General features: G+C 33.9%; 2 long non-coding RNA genes across 2 annotated transcripts; one reads left to right on the forward strand and one right to left on the reverse strand.

The window, feature by feature from the left end:
- Window positions 1–5,275: 5,275 nt before the first annotated feature.
- Window positions 5,276–9,400, reverse strand: LOC143252158 (uncharacterized). The gene is made up of 3 exons (XR_013028865.1): window positions 8,899–9,400; window positions 8,615–8,764; window positions 5,276–6,003 (listed from the first exon to the last, which is right to left on the reverse strand). It is a non-coding gene; the product is annotated as an uncharacterized LOC143252158 (long non-coding RNA).
- A 12-nt stretch (window positions 9,401–9,412) lies between these two features.
- LOC143252157 (uncharacterized) lies at window positions 9,413–15,385 on the forward strand. Its single transcript, XR_013028864.1, has 3 exons — window positions 9,413–9,602; window positions 12,316–12,545; window positions 14,839–15,385. It is a non-coding gene; the product is annotated as an uncharacterized LOC143252157 (long non-coding RNA).
- Window positions 15,386–15,682: the final 297 nt, after the last annotated feature.

A 15,682-nucleotide genomic window follows, 5' to 3' on the forward strand; every position in this document is an offset into this window, starting at 1 on the left:
AAGAAAGAAAACTGTCTATATCAATGTTGCTGGCAAATACATTGGATATTTATCGATATTTATTTAACTTGTAAATCTAAATTACAATTTAATTCAGTGTTAGGTTATTTCAAACCGAAAAAAGTAGCAGTTGCCATTCTCATTTCCGGCTAATACAGGTCACTATTCAAACATTGGTGTAATCCATACTAACGACTACCCTCAAGTCAAAAACAGGGCAACAAATTCCTTGATAAACGAAGATTTAAGTAAAAGTAGAGTGACCTCTCTACTCACCAGACCTCAATCCTATCAAACATCCTGGGGAAAGAATCGTATCCTGTTAGGTAACTCCAAACTCTAAAATGTCTTGTAGATGTATTTTTCCTTCCTTTGTGTGCTTGCTTATCACATTTATGAAGTACAAAGACGCAAAAATATCGTCAAATGCTTATTTACGAGTGTTGATTGAATGATTAATAATCTTACAGACAATATGACAAACTTGATTTAAAAAAAACGAATTGGAGGGGTAGTTAACATTTTTATACCAATATATTTTATTATTTTATCGTAAATAATGGTTATACATTCTGATTATTCTTCAATTACTTTCCACGTTGAGGATATAAAACGCTAAAGTCTTTTAATTCGAATAATGCCACTTTCACTAAAGCGAAACATGCATGGTAAAGGTACAATCGTAATATTATAAGTACGATAGTCCTTATAGTAGGATGTGTTTGGCGTGTTTTGAATTTCTCTCGAAGCTACACGAGAGCCATTAGGATGACAGGACAAACACGTCGCAAAAACCATGTAAACAAAACATTATAAATACTTTATACTCCCACATTGTTATGTAAATAAATCAGAGTAACGAGCCATCAAAGCGCTTAAAGTCGGTAGAGTAAAAACAAACATTTCACAAAACACAAGATAGTCACATTGACAAGGCGAAGGCACATCTTTTTCTTATGTTCATTTTGTGCATTTAAATTCCTATATTATTGAATTACGCTGCCTTAGTTAACTTATTTTTCTTACTTTACTTATAACTTTGTTAATGAAAGTAATACCAATAACCATCTTACAAAACTAGCAACAAGTTGACAGTACACTACTGGCCATATTCTTTGATTACGAGCACGCTTTGTGAGTTGCCAAATAACAAACGTGGGCACAATTGCTTATGCGCATGTACTACATGATCAACCTGCGGTTGTATCGCTTAGATAAAACGACGCAGACTATATAAATTGTCTAGATATACGTTTTAAGTATGAACTAGCCTTTGAAAACGAGGTTTTTGTTTTCATATATCTGACTCGAGATATTCTGTGTTGGACAAAGCAATAGTACCATAGCAGTCGGTGCCTAGAACATGAGTCTCGTAGGAGAGGATGAACGCTACCACTGGTGAAGTCTGACACAGCATTGCTCGAGTGCTCTAGACTGAAAAAAGTAAGTTGTACAAGTTATCTTTGAATTGTTTTCAAACTAAGTGGGACCTATTGACATCTGAGGCTGTACACTGTGGCTTTGAAGATATGCCTTTCAAGGAAATAAAACGAGATAAAAAAAGAAAATCTTATCTTGATAACCTCGACAAGTCTTCGCCACTTTGAAGAGAGTATTACTGTAAGAATAGAGAAGTTTATTAAATGTAATGTTAGATATGCGAAACAAACCTTAGCCCTAAATCCAGCCAAAGAAAAGGCTGCTGTCCTGAATATATAGAATAAAAACTAAAGTAAATATATAAGCAAGAGCCATAAAATGTAAATAGACAGATTTTGGAAAAGTACTAGAAAATTTGCATACAGCTCAGTTACTCTTGAAACTTGAGAAAAACTGAGATATATTTTATAAAAAATCAGGAAGTAAGAATGCGAGCACCAAAAGTAAGAAAATGTTTTTAATTTGATGCAACCTCAAAGTGGGTGAGGCCATCGTTCAACCCATTTCTTCTATTTTGTGTTTTACTTTGACCTTTGATCCAAGTATAGAATTGAATTAAGTTTTATCAGTAGCCAATTATTTCTAAGTATTCGTAAAATAAAATAAAAATCAGCAAGTTGATATTAATTTTTCAACACATCCCTTACTAGTTATGTAGCTATAATGTTTCCCATAAACAAAGTATAACCATTGGAACTGGATATTTCACTTCTGACATAAAACACCCCAAGGTATTACGTCATACATCTCGCTAAAGTCACGTGAGTTGATTAATACGTGTATCTGTACTTAGTTGCTAAAACAAAGTTTAGAGTAAAGAAATATAGCTACATACACACATTTCTTATAGTATTAATAATTACCATGTTATAAAAAGTACACGAACTACGAATGGGTAGAATGAAGGTCACTTCTAAGTTGCATCCTGTCAAATATTAAGTGTTGCAACATCATATCACCCATTCCTACCTTGTTTTCTTACATTTTGGAGCTTCGTTTCCTAATTCCTAATTTGTTGTATTTGAAAATGTTTTACACTTGTAATTATCCAGCATATCTACTTACCATTACTCAAAGTAGATACGATGTGTTGTTGGAAAAACGAAAATTTTAGCAATAAGAAAATAGTTCGGCTGAATAGTGTTCAATAACATTTTGACAAATATCATCGTTTGTTTGTGTTTTAATATATTTCATTACTTACTTACTAAGGATCTAGGATATTATCCAGTTAATAACTAATAGTTAATAAGGTATTCAATCAAATTAAAATCAAATTTAGACAACGATGCATTAAAAAAAGATTAAATATGCGTACATGAACACAACGTTTCAAATCATGAAGGTAAAACTAAATAAATGTTTTTTTTATTTTATATACAATGCTTGTAAGAAAAACTGGAATTAAACCTTCAAGTTTTGCAACGACCATACATTTCACTCTTGCTGTTAGCTGGAAGTCCCAAGGTGTACAATACTAGAAATAGGAGTTCTAATACTCTTGATGGACATCTTTTTACTTCAACACCAAACAAAAACAAGAGAATAAACTCATACTAGCTTAAAAGTCTAAACAAAGTCAAACTGTGTCTCGGTTAGATCGGACCGAACAATACATTAAGTTAACGTTAGTCTACCAAATTTTGCTTCTTTAAACCATACATAAAGATTACCAAATACAAAACATGTCCAAAACAAATCAGCTACTAAACACACGTGAATACTTCTTAAAATGAAATAACAAGTTCTGCGAAAGTTGTATCTAATGTTTTAAAATCCTATTTTTGTTTATAATGTGAAGTTCTTTATACAATGTCCGAGAATAACACTTGACCTGTCCCCCACACACTTGACCTGTCCCCCACTGGGACAGTAATAACTTCACGAATTTACAACGTTAAAATCAGGAATTTAATTTCCCTTGATGGGCGCAGAACACAGCCTGATATGGCTTTACTATAAGAAAATACAAATACACACATTTTGTCCTGCAGTTGTTAAGAATTCAAAGATAAATACAACGAACGTTTCGTACTCACCACGGGTATTAAAATTCATTTCATAGTCATAAGTTGACAGACTTACTGCGAAGTCGACGGGCAACATGTTTTGAACTTATTTAAATACGAGTAACTTGTGTTAATACAAGATAATTAAAAATTATGAATGGAAAATGAGGTAGGGACATTGACACAAAAATACTGAAGCAAGAACTAAAACCACATAAATTGTAATTCAATATTGTTTGTAGCAAGATACCTACTTCATTTTAAAATTAATAATTTTTAACACTTGTTTGTTGACTTTTATATTACATGTATACCTGTATAAACTATAACGTGTCTATACATTGATATGTAGCGCCATCTTTTGGTTTCAATATATACTTAAGTACAAGCATAATATATCTACTATTTATATTTTACCTGCACATATACTAATTTTTATCGGAAGAGTGTAAGTGGAAGACCATCATCGAACCAGGTGTGAGAGACAATACTGGACCAAATGGCTGAGTGGTTTATGCCCTAGTTCTCTAAAGTGATAAGTCAGTAAGACGAAATACCAATTTTCGATCTTTTGCCTCTATGTATAAAGATACAATGTTGTTTTTCTCGTGTCTATGTTCCCCAATAGATTTTGGTTGGAAAGGTCTTTATAACGTTGTTAGTATTTTTCGGCAGCTACTTTTCCCTGTCCATCCATAACTACTACCGTACTTAATGATAATACTCGTTTCAAGAGCTTTGGTTTTGCTTGCTTTGATGTTAAGATAAATTTTTGAAGACATATAACATTGAACATAGCTCATATATAACCTGGAAATATGTTTTTCTTATTTTAGAGGAACTAGTTACAAACTTTACCTTAAGACAATTTAATTAAACTATAAGCACTAAGAAGTCTTGTTTTTTTGTTTTTGAATTTCGCACAAAGCTACTCGAGGGCTATCTGTGCTAACCGTTCCTAATTTAGCAGTGTAAGACTAGAGGGAAGACAACTAGTCATCACCACCCACCGCCAACTTTTGAGCTACTTTTTTACCAACGAATAGTGAGATTGACCATAACATTATAACGCCCTCACGGCTGGGAGGGCGAGCATGTTTGGCTCGACGGAGATGCGAACCCGCAACCCTCAGATTACGAGTCGCCTTAACACGCTTGGCTACGCCGGGCCCCACTAAAAAATATAAAAATTATCACTAGTTGTTATCACCCATATATAATGGTCACAAATACGTTATTTTTTACCAATAAGAGCAGGAAGACCCTGGTGCATTAAAGTAAAACATTATAATATTTTTGTTTTAAACTTATTTACAAGAGATCTATCAGATTTTCCTAGAATACAACAGTGACCCTACATTTTCAACTGAGCATAAATACCACAAAATGCCTGGCTACTTCTGGTGGATCATGAACTGAAAAATATGAGAACCTATGATAAAACAATTTACTCCACGTGACCAGTTTCTTCTGGCAAGCACATTTTTCTTCTGACCAGGTTGCTTTAACCATAAATTACAATATTTCTGGCAAGAAGTCTAAAGCACATTGTAAAACATGCTACGTCAGTTTCTTATCCACCAAGTTCAAAGTTATTGGATTATACATTTCTGACCCGGCGTCTCGTAATCTGGGAGTCGTGGATTCGAATCCCCGTCACATCAAACATACTCTTTCTTTCAGCCATGGGGACGTTATTATTTTGTTACGGTCAATACCACTATTTGTTGGTAAAAGAGTAGCCTAAGATTTGGCGGTGCATAGTGATGACTAGCTGCCTTCCCTCGAATCTTACAGTGGTAAATTAGAGACGGCTAGCAGAGATAGCCTTCGTGCAGCTTTGTACTTAAAAAGGAAATTCTGAATAAATATCAACTTTTTGTAAAATATAAATATATATATATACATGAAAAATACTATATCGAATCTTAGTTATGGCAAGTGAATAGCTCCGCAATGGCTTAAATGCAATCGTTTAAAATTTTGTCATCATAACACTAAATAATATAACAACTTATTTTAATTCATCGAATAAATTTACAGCAGTAAGAACTGGATATTGTTGAAAACATGACAGTAATTATTACACTTCTTTCTTCGGATACACAATTAAAATATTGAGTATCGATGAAATATGCTTCGAGGAGGAAAATGTTGTAAGATCATTTGAGCTTCTTCACCTTAAAAGAAATGTTACCGATCCAATAGTAACCGTTGTATTAACCGTTGAATGCGATATTGTACAAGTAATTATATGATTATTGCAACATATAACCTTTTGGTTGAACTGTTTGTTTGTTTTTGAATTTCTCGCAAAGCTACACGAGGGCTATCTGCGTTAGCCATCCCTACTTTAGCAGTATAAGGGATCACTACTTACCTCCAACTCTTGGGCTACTCTTTAACCAACGAATAATGGGATGGACTCTCATATTATAATGCCCCTCACGGCTGAAAGGGCAAGCATCTTTGGTGTGATGGGAATTCGAACCCACGACCATCAGATTATGAGTGCAGTGCTTTAACCACCTGGCCATGCCGAGTCCTTGTTGAACTGACGCAAAAAAATTCATTACTATAAAATATTAATAATAATTTTCCCAATGTAGTTCATTTTTATAATTAATTAATATATATTCCCTTCCTCAACCATACTTCATTGTTATGCAAGTAAATAAGCTGATAGAAGTTCAGATACGTTTTTCTTTAACTTACGCTGTAATATAGTGTATGGCCACACCGTACAGTAAATACAGCTATGCAACAACACTGTACAACTATGTTGATAATATCATTAAGTATCGTCAACTACTCATCTGAACAACGAATCTTAATTGGATTTTGTAAAATATTGACACCTACTGTTTGTAAGTATTAGAGGTAAATATTTTAATTACTTGCAACTTATATGCGTATACTTAATTGTTACATGTAATGTATTATTGAGCTGTATAAAAACGTAAACGATGAGCTAACGTTATCAGTCTAGCTTGGAAAAATATTGTAAAAACATAACACTTGAATTTCATATACATGCAATAATTAAATCTTATTAACTGCCTACAAGAGGCTTAGCATGGCCAGGTGGTTAAGACACTCAATTCGTAATCCGAGGGTCGCGGATTCGAATCTCCATCACACCAAACATGCACGCTTTTTCAGCCGTGGAGGCGTTACAATGTTACGGTCAATCCCACTATTCGTTGGTAAAAGAGTAGCCCAAGAGTTGGCTGTGGGTGGTGATGACTAGCTGCCTTCCCTCTAGTCTTACACTGCTAAATTAGGGACGGCTAGCGCAGATAGCCCTCGTGTAGCTTTGCGCGAGCTTCCAAACAAACAAACAAGCATACAAGATTTATACATCATCCAGTGGTTCCACGGTAAACTAAAAGGAGAGGTTCGATTCGTCTCTGTGAACACAGCGCAAACAGTCCGTTCTGTAGCTTTGAGTCAGCAGATTATATGTGCAAATACATATGTATTGGATTCACTATTTTGGAAATTTAAACAGTCATTACACTCATATGTATTGTTGAGGTGTGGATACAGGCTATGTTAGTGTAGATTAATCTACTGTAAATATGTAACACAAACAGGTTTCGGCAAACTTTATCATCATTACTCACCAAGTAACATGCATTACTCATCAAATAAAGTTTTCAAAAGGATTTGTAACGTGGTTTATTACTGTATGTTTAAACTATCTTCACTTCAGCTTTCACTTTTGAAAATGCATTTCCCCTACTAAAATATGTAAGTGTATTAATAATGTATGACAGTTCTTCTACTAACAAGTAATTTCGAAACGACTTAAAAGTTAATGTTACAAAAAATGTTTTGTAACCAAGTTGGTTTTAATGTTTTGACTTATTATCCGACGTGAGTATCTCTTAGATGGTAACAATAACTATTGTACTATTGTAATCATTCGGCACACGTGAATTGGTTTCGATTCCTCCTCAGCGGTCCAGTTACTGAATTTAAGTATATGATGTTTGTATAACGTTGTATCCCCTCACTATATGGTTGTTATTAATTTTCGTGCTTTGTTTGGTTATTAAAACAACGGATAAATTCACAATCACACACAAGACACATTTATGTTCATACTGTATGTTCTCCCAAAATCTCATTTCAACTTCATCTTAGTTTATCAGAAAATATTTCATTATACAGTGCTACTGTTTTTCACCTGAGTAGCTGTTCTGAAAGATTATATAACCAAAGAATGTGAACTGTGTACCATCACCGTACCATCCTGTTCAACTTATCATGTTTTGCTACACGAAAAAGTTAGGTGTTGAAACATTTTAAGATGTTAATTCAGTGCACTTTAAATTTTAGAAGTAGTGTATTTATTAATTAATCAGTGTATTTATTAATTTTACAAATTACTATTTTTGTAGGAAATGCTTGATAATGCCATGTGTATATATGAATATAAAAGTAAAAATTACAATTTTTTCTTGAATTTTCGATAAATACTTTTCGCTCTTAACAAGTCGTTTAAACAAATTTCAGTAATTTCGCGTGTGTATTAACACTATTATCGCACATAAATATAAACGTTTTTATACAGAGTTTACAAGTAAAAGTGAAAGTCATATATATAAGTAATTACAGTAGACTCTACGAGTGAACTTAATGGGAGAAAGTTGGATTTGTTTGTTTGTTTTTGAATTTCGAGCAAAGCTACACGAGGGCTATCTGCGCTAGCCGTCCCTAATTTAGCAGTGTAAGACTAGAGGGAAGTAGTTACTCACCTCCACCCTCCGCAACTCTTGGAGTACTCTTTTACCAACGAATAGTGGGATTGACTGTCACATTATAACGCCCCACGGCTGAAAAGACGAGCATTTTTGGTGTGACGGAGATTCAAACCTGCGACCCTTACATTAGGATTCGAGTGCCTTAACCACCTGGCCTGAGAAGGTTGGGAGTTTTATTAGTTCAAATAACACGGCTGGGATTTAGTACTTTTATACCACAACAGTTTTGATATTGTACTAACAATATTAACTATTCATTTCAACGTTTGCTGCTATTATTACAGCTGGAATGTCAATTTTAACAAGCTAAAGTTTGTTTACCTAACCCCAATTTTTATTTTATATTCACAAATATCTTCAGGCAGTGGAGGGTGATACAGATGACATTTTTCATACCTATTTTTTGTTTTTTTCTTCTTTCTCTACCGTATGAGACTAACGAACGAAGGTCAAGACTGACATATCGTCACCTCTATGTGGATATTAATATCGAAGTCACCTTCAAAATCCTGTGAAGATCTTACATTCCACGCTATGGACCGCGCCCTGGTGATCAAAGTAATTGAGACATTTACTACACACTTTTGCTACCTGTAGATTTCACTTTCTACTATAAATATCTATGTAAAATGCATTTTAATTATCTAAGAAAGACTTAACAAGTACAAAATTAACCTTACCGTTCTTCTCAGCAACGTGTTACAACGAAAACTTTGATTTTAGGTAATAGTCTCATGGTTACCTTAATTAACACAGCCAATGACGGAGTAGTTTCAAGGGCAGTCCATGACTCTTTTTCGTCTTTTGTATAAAATTAGTTTAACCTCACGAGTTTGATGCAAAGATATGAAACTTTATCGAGGGAAGGACACAAGTAAAATTGCAACACGCACTTAGAAAAAGTGCGTCAGAACACTTGGAGTTTTAATTTATCAGGACATTGAAATAGCTGAGGAAGTATCTCAACATTTGAACATTTACTGTAGACAAAATGAACACAAACATCTAAGAAAAATGTAAAAATATTAAGAACGATAATACGTTTATTTATAAAATATATTTTGCAGTCTCTGAAACTCAAAGTATAGGACGTTCTGAGTCACAGGAGTCAAAACAGGAAGTTTTTACCGCATGTATTTGATGGTACAGCACTAAGAGTGCTGATTTGGTTTCCTTTTCCTTGAAGGCGTCTCAAAGATATGCTGATTGGCTAGTTGCTGTGGCATAGACAACTCGTTCTTTAATAAGACCACAGTTGTGCGCATGTTCAGATCTATCGGTCTCTACGTCTTCTGACTTACCTTTTTTTGAAAACACGACGTTTTGGACACAAAAAGAAGAGGGCGTAACTCGAAACACAATCAATAAGCTGTGGCATCTAAAGGTAACATTAGATAAAAAATCATCACAATGTATTATAGATAAAGTCTTAGCGATACTAATTAAGGAAGCATTATTATTATTCATATGTGATTTAGAAATAAATTTAGAAATTTTGAAGATTACGTTTTCTAGAATAAGTGTTATTATAGTATATAAAGATAGTGAATTTAAATAAGTTCTTATTAACTATCTAAAACAGAAAAATGTTTAGGTGTTTCACTGCTTCATTCGATTTTTTTCCCACATCTCGGTGTTGTGACATACTTAACACGTGTAGAGATGTTGGATAATTACTGATCATTAAATACAATTAACTCGATTTTTTTGTGTGATTGTTGTTGCTTTTTGAATTAAGCACAAAGCTACACAATGGGCTATCTGTGCTTTGCCCACCACGAGTATCGAAACCCGGTTTTTAGCGTTGTAAGTCCACAGACATGTCGCTAATCCACTGGGAGTCTTTTGGTGTGATTCAAATCAGATGTGAACAGTGTGTGTCACTATGAAAAACATGTATTAGTGAATCAGTTCATTCGAGGTACATTAAAAGATGCCCATGAAATGACGTCCGATAACATCTTAAGAATATTTGTTGTTCTCACTGTAATAAGAGAAACACATGCAGATGAACCTGGAGTAACAGTCATAATCGATTTTTTTATGAGGATTACTTTCACTTGCAAGTGTTTAAAGCAATTCTTGTTTCATGTGTTTGACTACTGTTGTTTCATAGACACACGTAACTACACACTGTCAAAATGACCGAGAACAACAAACGAAATTTCCAAAACGTACTTAATCGATTGCTTCTAAACTTATTTCATGTTTCTATTAATATATTGGAGGTCTAAAGATGCCTGGATTCAATTTATTTTAAATCTTATTAACAGATAAACAAAATGTCGTCAGATCCAAAAAGAGAAGGTATTTTGCCATCATTTCAACCATTTGTAAGTCAGGTAAAGAAATCTGACCAGTGGAAAGTGATAAACAAAGATTTCGGTGATAAAAACAGGCTCTAGGGAACCTCAACCACAGAAGGCAAGCTCTCCACAACAAAGGGACAGTTCAAACAAAGCAAAATAACGAACACCTAAAAAGGACAGTTAGAGAATGGGTCTGTTTACTTTATGTTCCAACGTACGATTTAGATCTCCATTAGCTAGTTTTTCTCGTTAAATATCTCTTTATATTTTTAACTTTAAAAAATATACGGTGCACCCATTTATGTTGGGAAAACATAATTTTCTTCTTTTGTACTACACTTTATAATACGAGATAAAAATACTCTAATTCTGTTGTTATGAAGAATAGTATTTTTGTAATTAATTAGTAAATAATCATGTTTATCATATCATACAGTTATTGTTTTTCATTATTATAAGCCACTTGCTAGTAGAGCGGTAAGTCTACCGATTTACAACGCTACAATCAGGGGTTTGATTCCTCTTGGTGGGCTCAGCAGATAGTCATATGTAGCTTTGCTATAAGAAAACACGCACACTCGTTATTGTTAAGAGTATCACTTGTCATAGACGTAATGCTAACATTTTTAGCTAATAATACACAAGTTGATATACCCGTAAAACGTACTACTATTGAAGTTAATACCAGTAAAAAGCAACACTTGTTGTCATAGAAATAATGTCTACATTTTTATCTTATAATACATTAGCTAATGTACCTATTCATAGCACCGAACCGATGTTTAATGGTTCTGTGAAACATAAAAATTAGGCGCCTTCCAGAATCTTATTAATCTAAATATTTACAACACATTATGTAAAATGTTATAATAATGACAAACTATAATTTTGAGAAAATATATATCGTGCATACATTCAAGTGTTCGTTAATCACAGTTTGAGTTTTCTATATAACCAACCACTGAATTCTTAGTGAACAAGTTGAAGTTACGCATGCGTAACTTCCGGGAAGTTGACTGCTTGTCAGTATTCAACAGGCAATGTGGAACTGTTCGCCCAATCGGCAAGGGCTGTCTTTATGCAGGCAAACAGTCAACACTGTTTGCTTTCTTAACACTGTTATTTTTGTGTTATAAGTTACTTCATTATTAATTTTTTCTATGTAACTTTTTAGAGCAGGAAACGTTAGTATAACAAAAGCAGAAAGAAAACAATTAACACAGTTAAATGAAACACCCATAGAAACAACACGAAAATAAATTGTTACTGAAAAGCATACAAACCTCAGAAACCTAATGTTATATACATTGGGAGGCGCCAATGCCCGGATTGACTAACAAAATGAAATACTGAAAAATATAATATTACAAAATACAAAACACTGCATCCCCAGCTCTCTGGTGTCATACAAAAAAATAACGTTTCCAAAATCATAGCGTGAGCATGTTTTATATTGTGTCTATTTACTGTTACCTCTTGGAAGAAACATAAACATATTCGCTCCCGTTAAACATGTACACACAACATCCTTTTCAAATCATTTTAATCGCAGTTCTCAACGTTATTATTGTTAACGTATTTCTATGCCACTGTTCGCTCATTCACAGAACGTTGTGCAGTTTACATTTTGTGTGTTATCGGTATCCGTTTAACTACACTTCTTTTCCAATCTTCCAACAGCAAGATGTTTTATTTTAACCGATCGTTACATTGACACGAAAAATCTGTTGGGAAAAAAAAAACTGGTTGTTTGGAATTTGCCCGTCAGCTAAACTCATTTTTATACAGGTACGGTGGTTCTGTGGTACTATGAAATTCCAACATCCTTTTCCTTCCCCAAGCTTGTATCATCAAGAAAAGCTGATTGGCTAGTCCCTCTGGCGTCAAGAGCTGGTTCTATTATAAGATAGTTGTGCGCAGGTTTAGATGTTACTCTACGCCTTCTGACCTAAAGCTTTTGAGGTATAGAAAGAAGAAGAAATAGACGTCGGTATTACATTAATCTGCGACATCTAAAGGTGATTTTAAATAAGAAGTTATCATAATTTATTACCGATAAACAATTTACTTTATCAGTTAATGAAGTATCGACATTCCAGAAGAGAATATAAAGTATCGTATATTAATATAGGATTAAACGAAATAGAGGAGATAGAAAAATGTTAAATGTTCTACAAAAGAGCGCTATTAGTAGTTTATATATGATAATAAAACTCTATCCTGATCGCATTCGAAAGTTGAACATTTCTTATTATAATTTATAACGTTTATATGACTTTTTATTAAGATTTGTTAAACCTAAATGTTTTTCTGACATCATGAATATATGATATGAAATGCTTATTTTAACTTATATTTCAAATTAAAGGTTATAAGTCCAAGGTTTGATGCTAAGTAAGTAAATAAAACAATTTTCAAAGTACTTATTACAGTGAATTATATATAGTTGTATATCGACGATTGTTCTCTGTCTGATGTAACTGGCCTGGCATGGCCTAGCGCGTAAGGCGCGGGACTCGTAATCCGCGGGTTCGCGCCCGCGTCGCGCCAAACATGCTCGCCCTCCCAGCCGTGGGGGCGTTATAATGTGACGGTCAATCCCACTATTCGTTGGTAAAAGAGTAGCCCAAGAGTTGGCGGTGGGTGGTGATGACTAGCTGCCTCCCTCTAGTCTTACACTGCTAAATTAGGGACGGCTAGCACAGATAGCCCTCGAGTAGCTTTGTGCGAAATTCCAAAAACAAACCAACAAACTGATGTAACATTATAATTTAATTAATATATATTTAATAAAATATTTGTAGTTCTAGGTTTAACCAAACTTTCATCTAAGATTAAAGTGGTGAATTTATTTCTTCAATTAAATCCTTACGTTTTTACCGTAACAATAATTCAATTAACAATGAATCTTCCTCTGTTACCACTCAGTTTTTTTTTTTTCATACACTCATATAAATCCCTTTCTTTTATGTGTACGTAACTATTGCTAGTTCAAACTATGTGTATATAGTTTTTCACTTGTTTGTTTTTTTTTGGAATTTTGCGTAAAACCACTCGAGGTGTATCTGCGCTAGCTGTCCCTAAGTTATCAGTGTAAGACTAGAGGGAAGGCAGCTAGTCATCACTACCCACCGCCAACTCTTGGGCTACTCTTTACCAACGAATAGTCACGGCTGAAAGGGCGAGCATGTTTGGTGGATTGAACCGACCTTCGGAATATAAGTCGAAACTTGGCCAACCTTTTAACTAACATACACACTCACGGCTGAAAGGGCGAGCATGTTTAAACAACGTCTGCGACCGTGGATTAGAACCAAGCGACCTTCGGAATATAAGTCGAACGCCTTAACATTCCTTGGCGTCACTTTCGACACAAAACTAACATGGAAAAAACACATAAACAATATACACTCATCAATAAGAAAAAAGCAGTTTAGCCATGCATGCGGGGCCGCTATTTCACTTGCACTTGAATTTTCATGAATCCATTTAATGACAACCTTCGGATCACACTATTCTTCAGTTTGGATGATTTTCCTGAATGTTTGATTTTGGTAATAGACGTTAAACTTTCTGTTATGCTGAAATTCAAAAAACAAACAAACCTTCTGAAGTACTAAGTTTGTTTTTTTTTTAATATGTACAGTTATATTTAATTTTGTTGCATAAAGTAATACGTGTTCGTCCTCTACTGCTTTATTTCGTTTTATGTTTCTTATTTTAGCCACGATAATTCCCAACGTGTAAAGAGATATGAGTATTTAGTAATCACTCACTTCAATAACCTAGAACGATATTTGCGGACTTACAACACTAGAAACTTTCGAGACTCGTGATGGGGTGAGTGCAGATAGCTCTCTGACCAGCTTTGTGCTTCGTAAAAAATAAAAACAAACAAACAAAAACAAAAGACTGTAGGTGATTTAAAATGAAAGTGCAAAATAAATGCGTTATTATGAAGACAGTGGATAAGAATAATTCGATATAAATTGAACGGTCCACAGTAATTGGTGTATAATTACATCCTAGGAATATTTATAAATTAATAACTGTTTTCGGTGACAGTACAAAAGCTCGCGCAGATCTAGCTCGTGTCACAGTAGTAACTACTGTTACAATTATTACCCACGCTCTTGCAATTTCTTATGACATTTTATTCTGCAGAATTACGACCACCGGTGTTTCATATACACGCCCAGTTACAGAACTTTAGATGAATATACACTTCAACACATATATTTACGACAATTTTCTTTCATATACTGAAGTCGCCACTCTTTTATTCTATTTTGTTTTACCTTTTATTTCCAGGAAAAAAAAATGTCGTCACGCCCACATATGGCAGTCGCTGCGCCAATTGTTGGCCCAGTAAAAAAATCTGACCAATGGAAAGGAATAAAAGAAAAATTCGACGGTAATAAAGATTCTAATGTCACTCGGGACCCTCAACGAAAGGAGTCGAAATCTGCACAACAAAAAGAAGGCTTAAGTAAAACAGTGTAATCAGTAGCGACAAAGATGTTTACACACGACTGGAAACATTGGTTTCTTTTCTTTGTTTTTCACCATACACAATAGATGCCTACAAGCTTGAATTCGCATGAATGGACCACTAATATCTTTTTATAATATTTTATAATTTACTTTTTTTATCCTAACAATGCAACATTTATTTTGAAACTGCAATACAAGTATGTATATATATTATAATACATTCAGTATTGTTGCACGAGATATCTTTTTTTCATACAGTTTATGATATTTCACTTACAAATAGTGTAACTCTGTTCCTTTCGTGAGGAATAATAATAGTTTTACTATTTTCATAAATAAAGAATATTGTTTATCGTACAACAAAGTTGTCAGTTTTATAACAGTAAAACGTACCACTTGTGATAGACGTAATGTTAACATCTGTAGATTATATCGCACGAGGCTTTAATTAATGAAACCAATCGTAAATAAATGTCGCTGAAGTATTTTGAAATGATTTTTTTGATAAAGCATAGTCTATCTTAGCAAATAAATATACGTAACAGAAGCGAAGTAAGCAGAAATAAAAGTGTTATAAATGCTTGAAATCTAAATCAAAAGTATCACTCAAATAACGTTAAACTTTACTCATGAATACATAGAAAGTAATAGCAAAATTATA

Source organism: Tachypleus tridentatus, chromosome 6 (genome assembly GCF_004210375.1).
Source record: "Tachypleus tridentatus isolate NWPU-2018 chromosome 6, ASM421037v1, whole genome shotgun sequence".
NCBI lineage: Eukaryota > Metazoa > Arthropoda > Merostomata > Xiphosura > Limulidae > Tachypleus > Tachypleus tridentatus.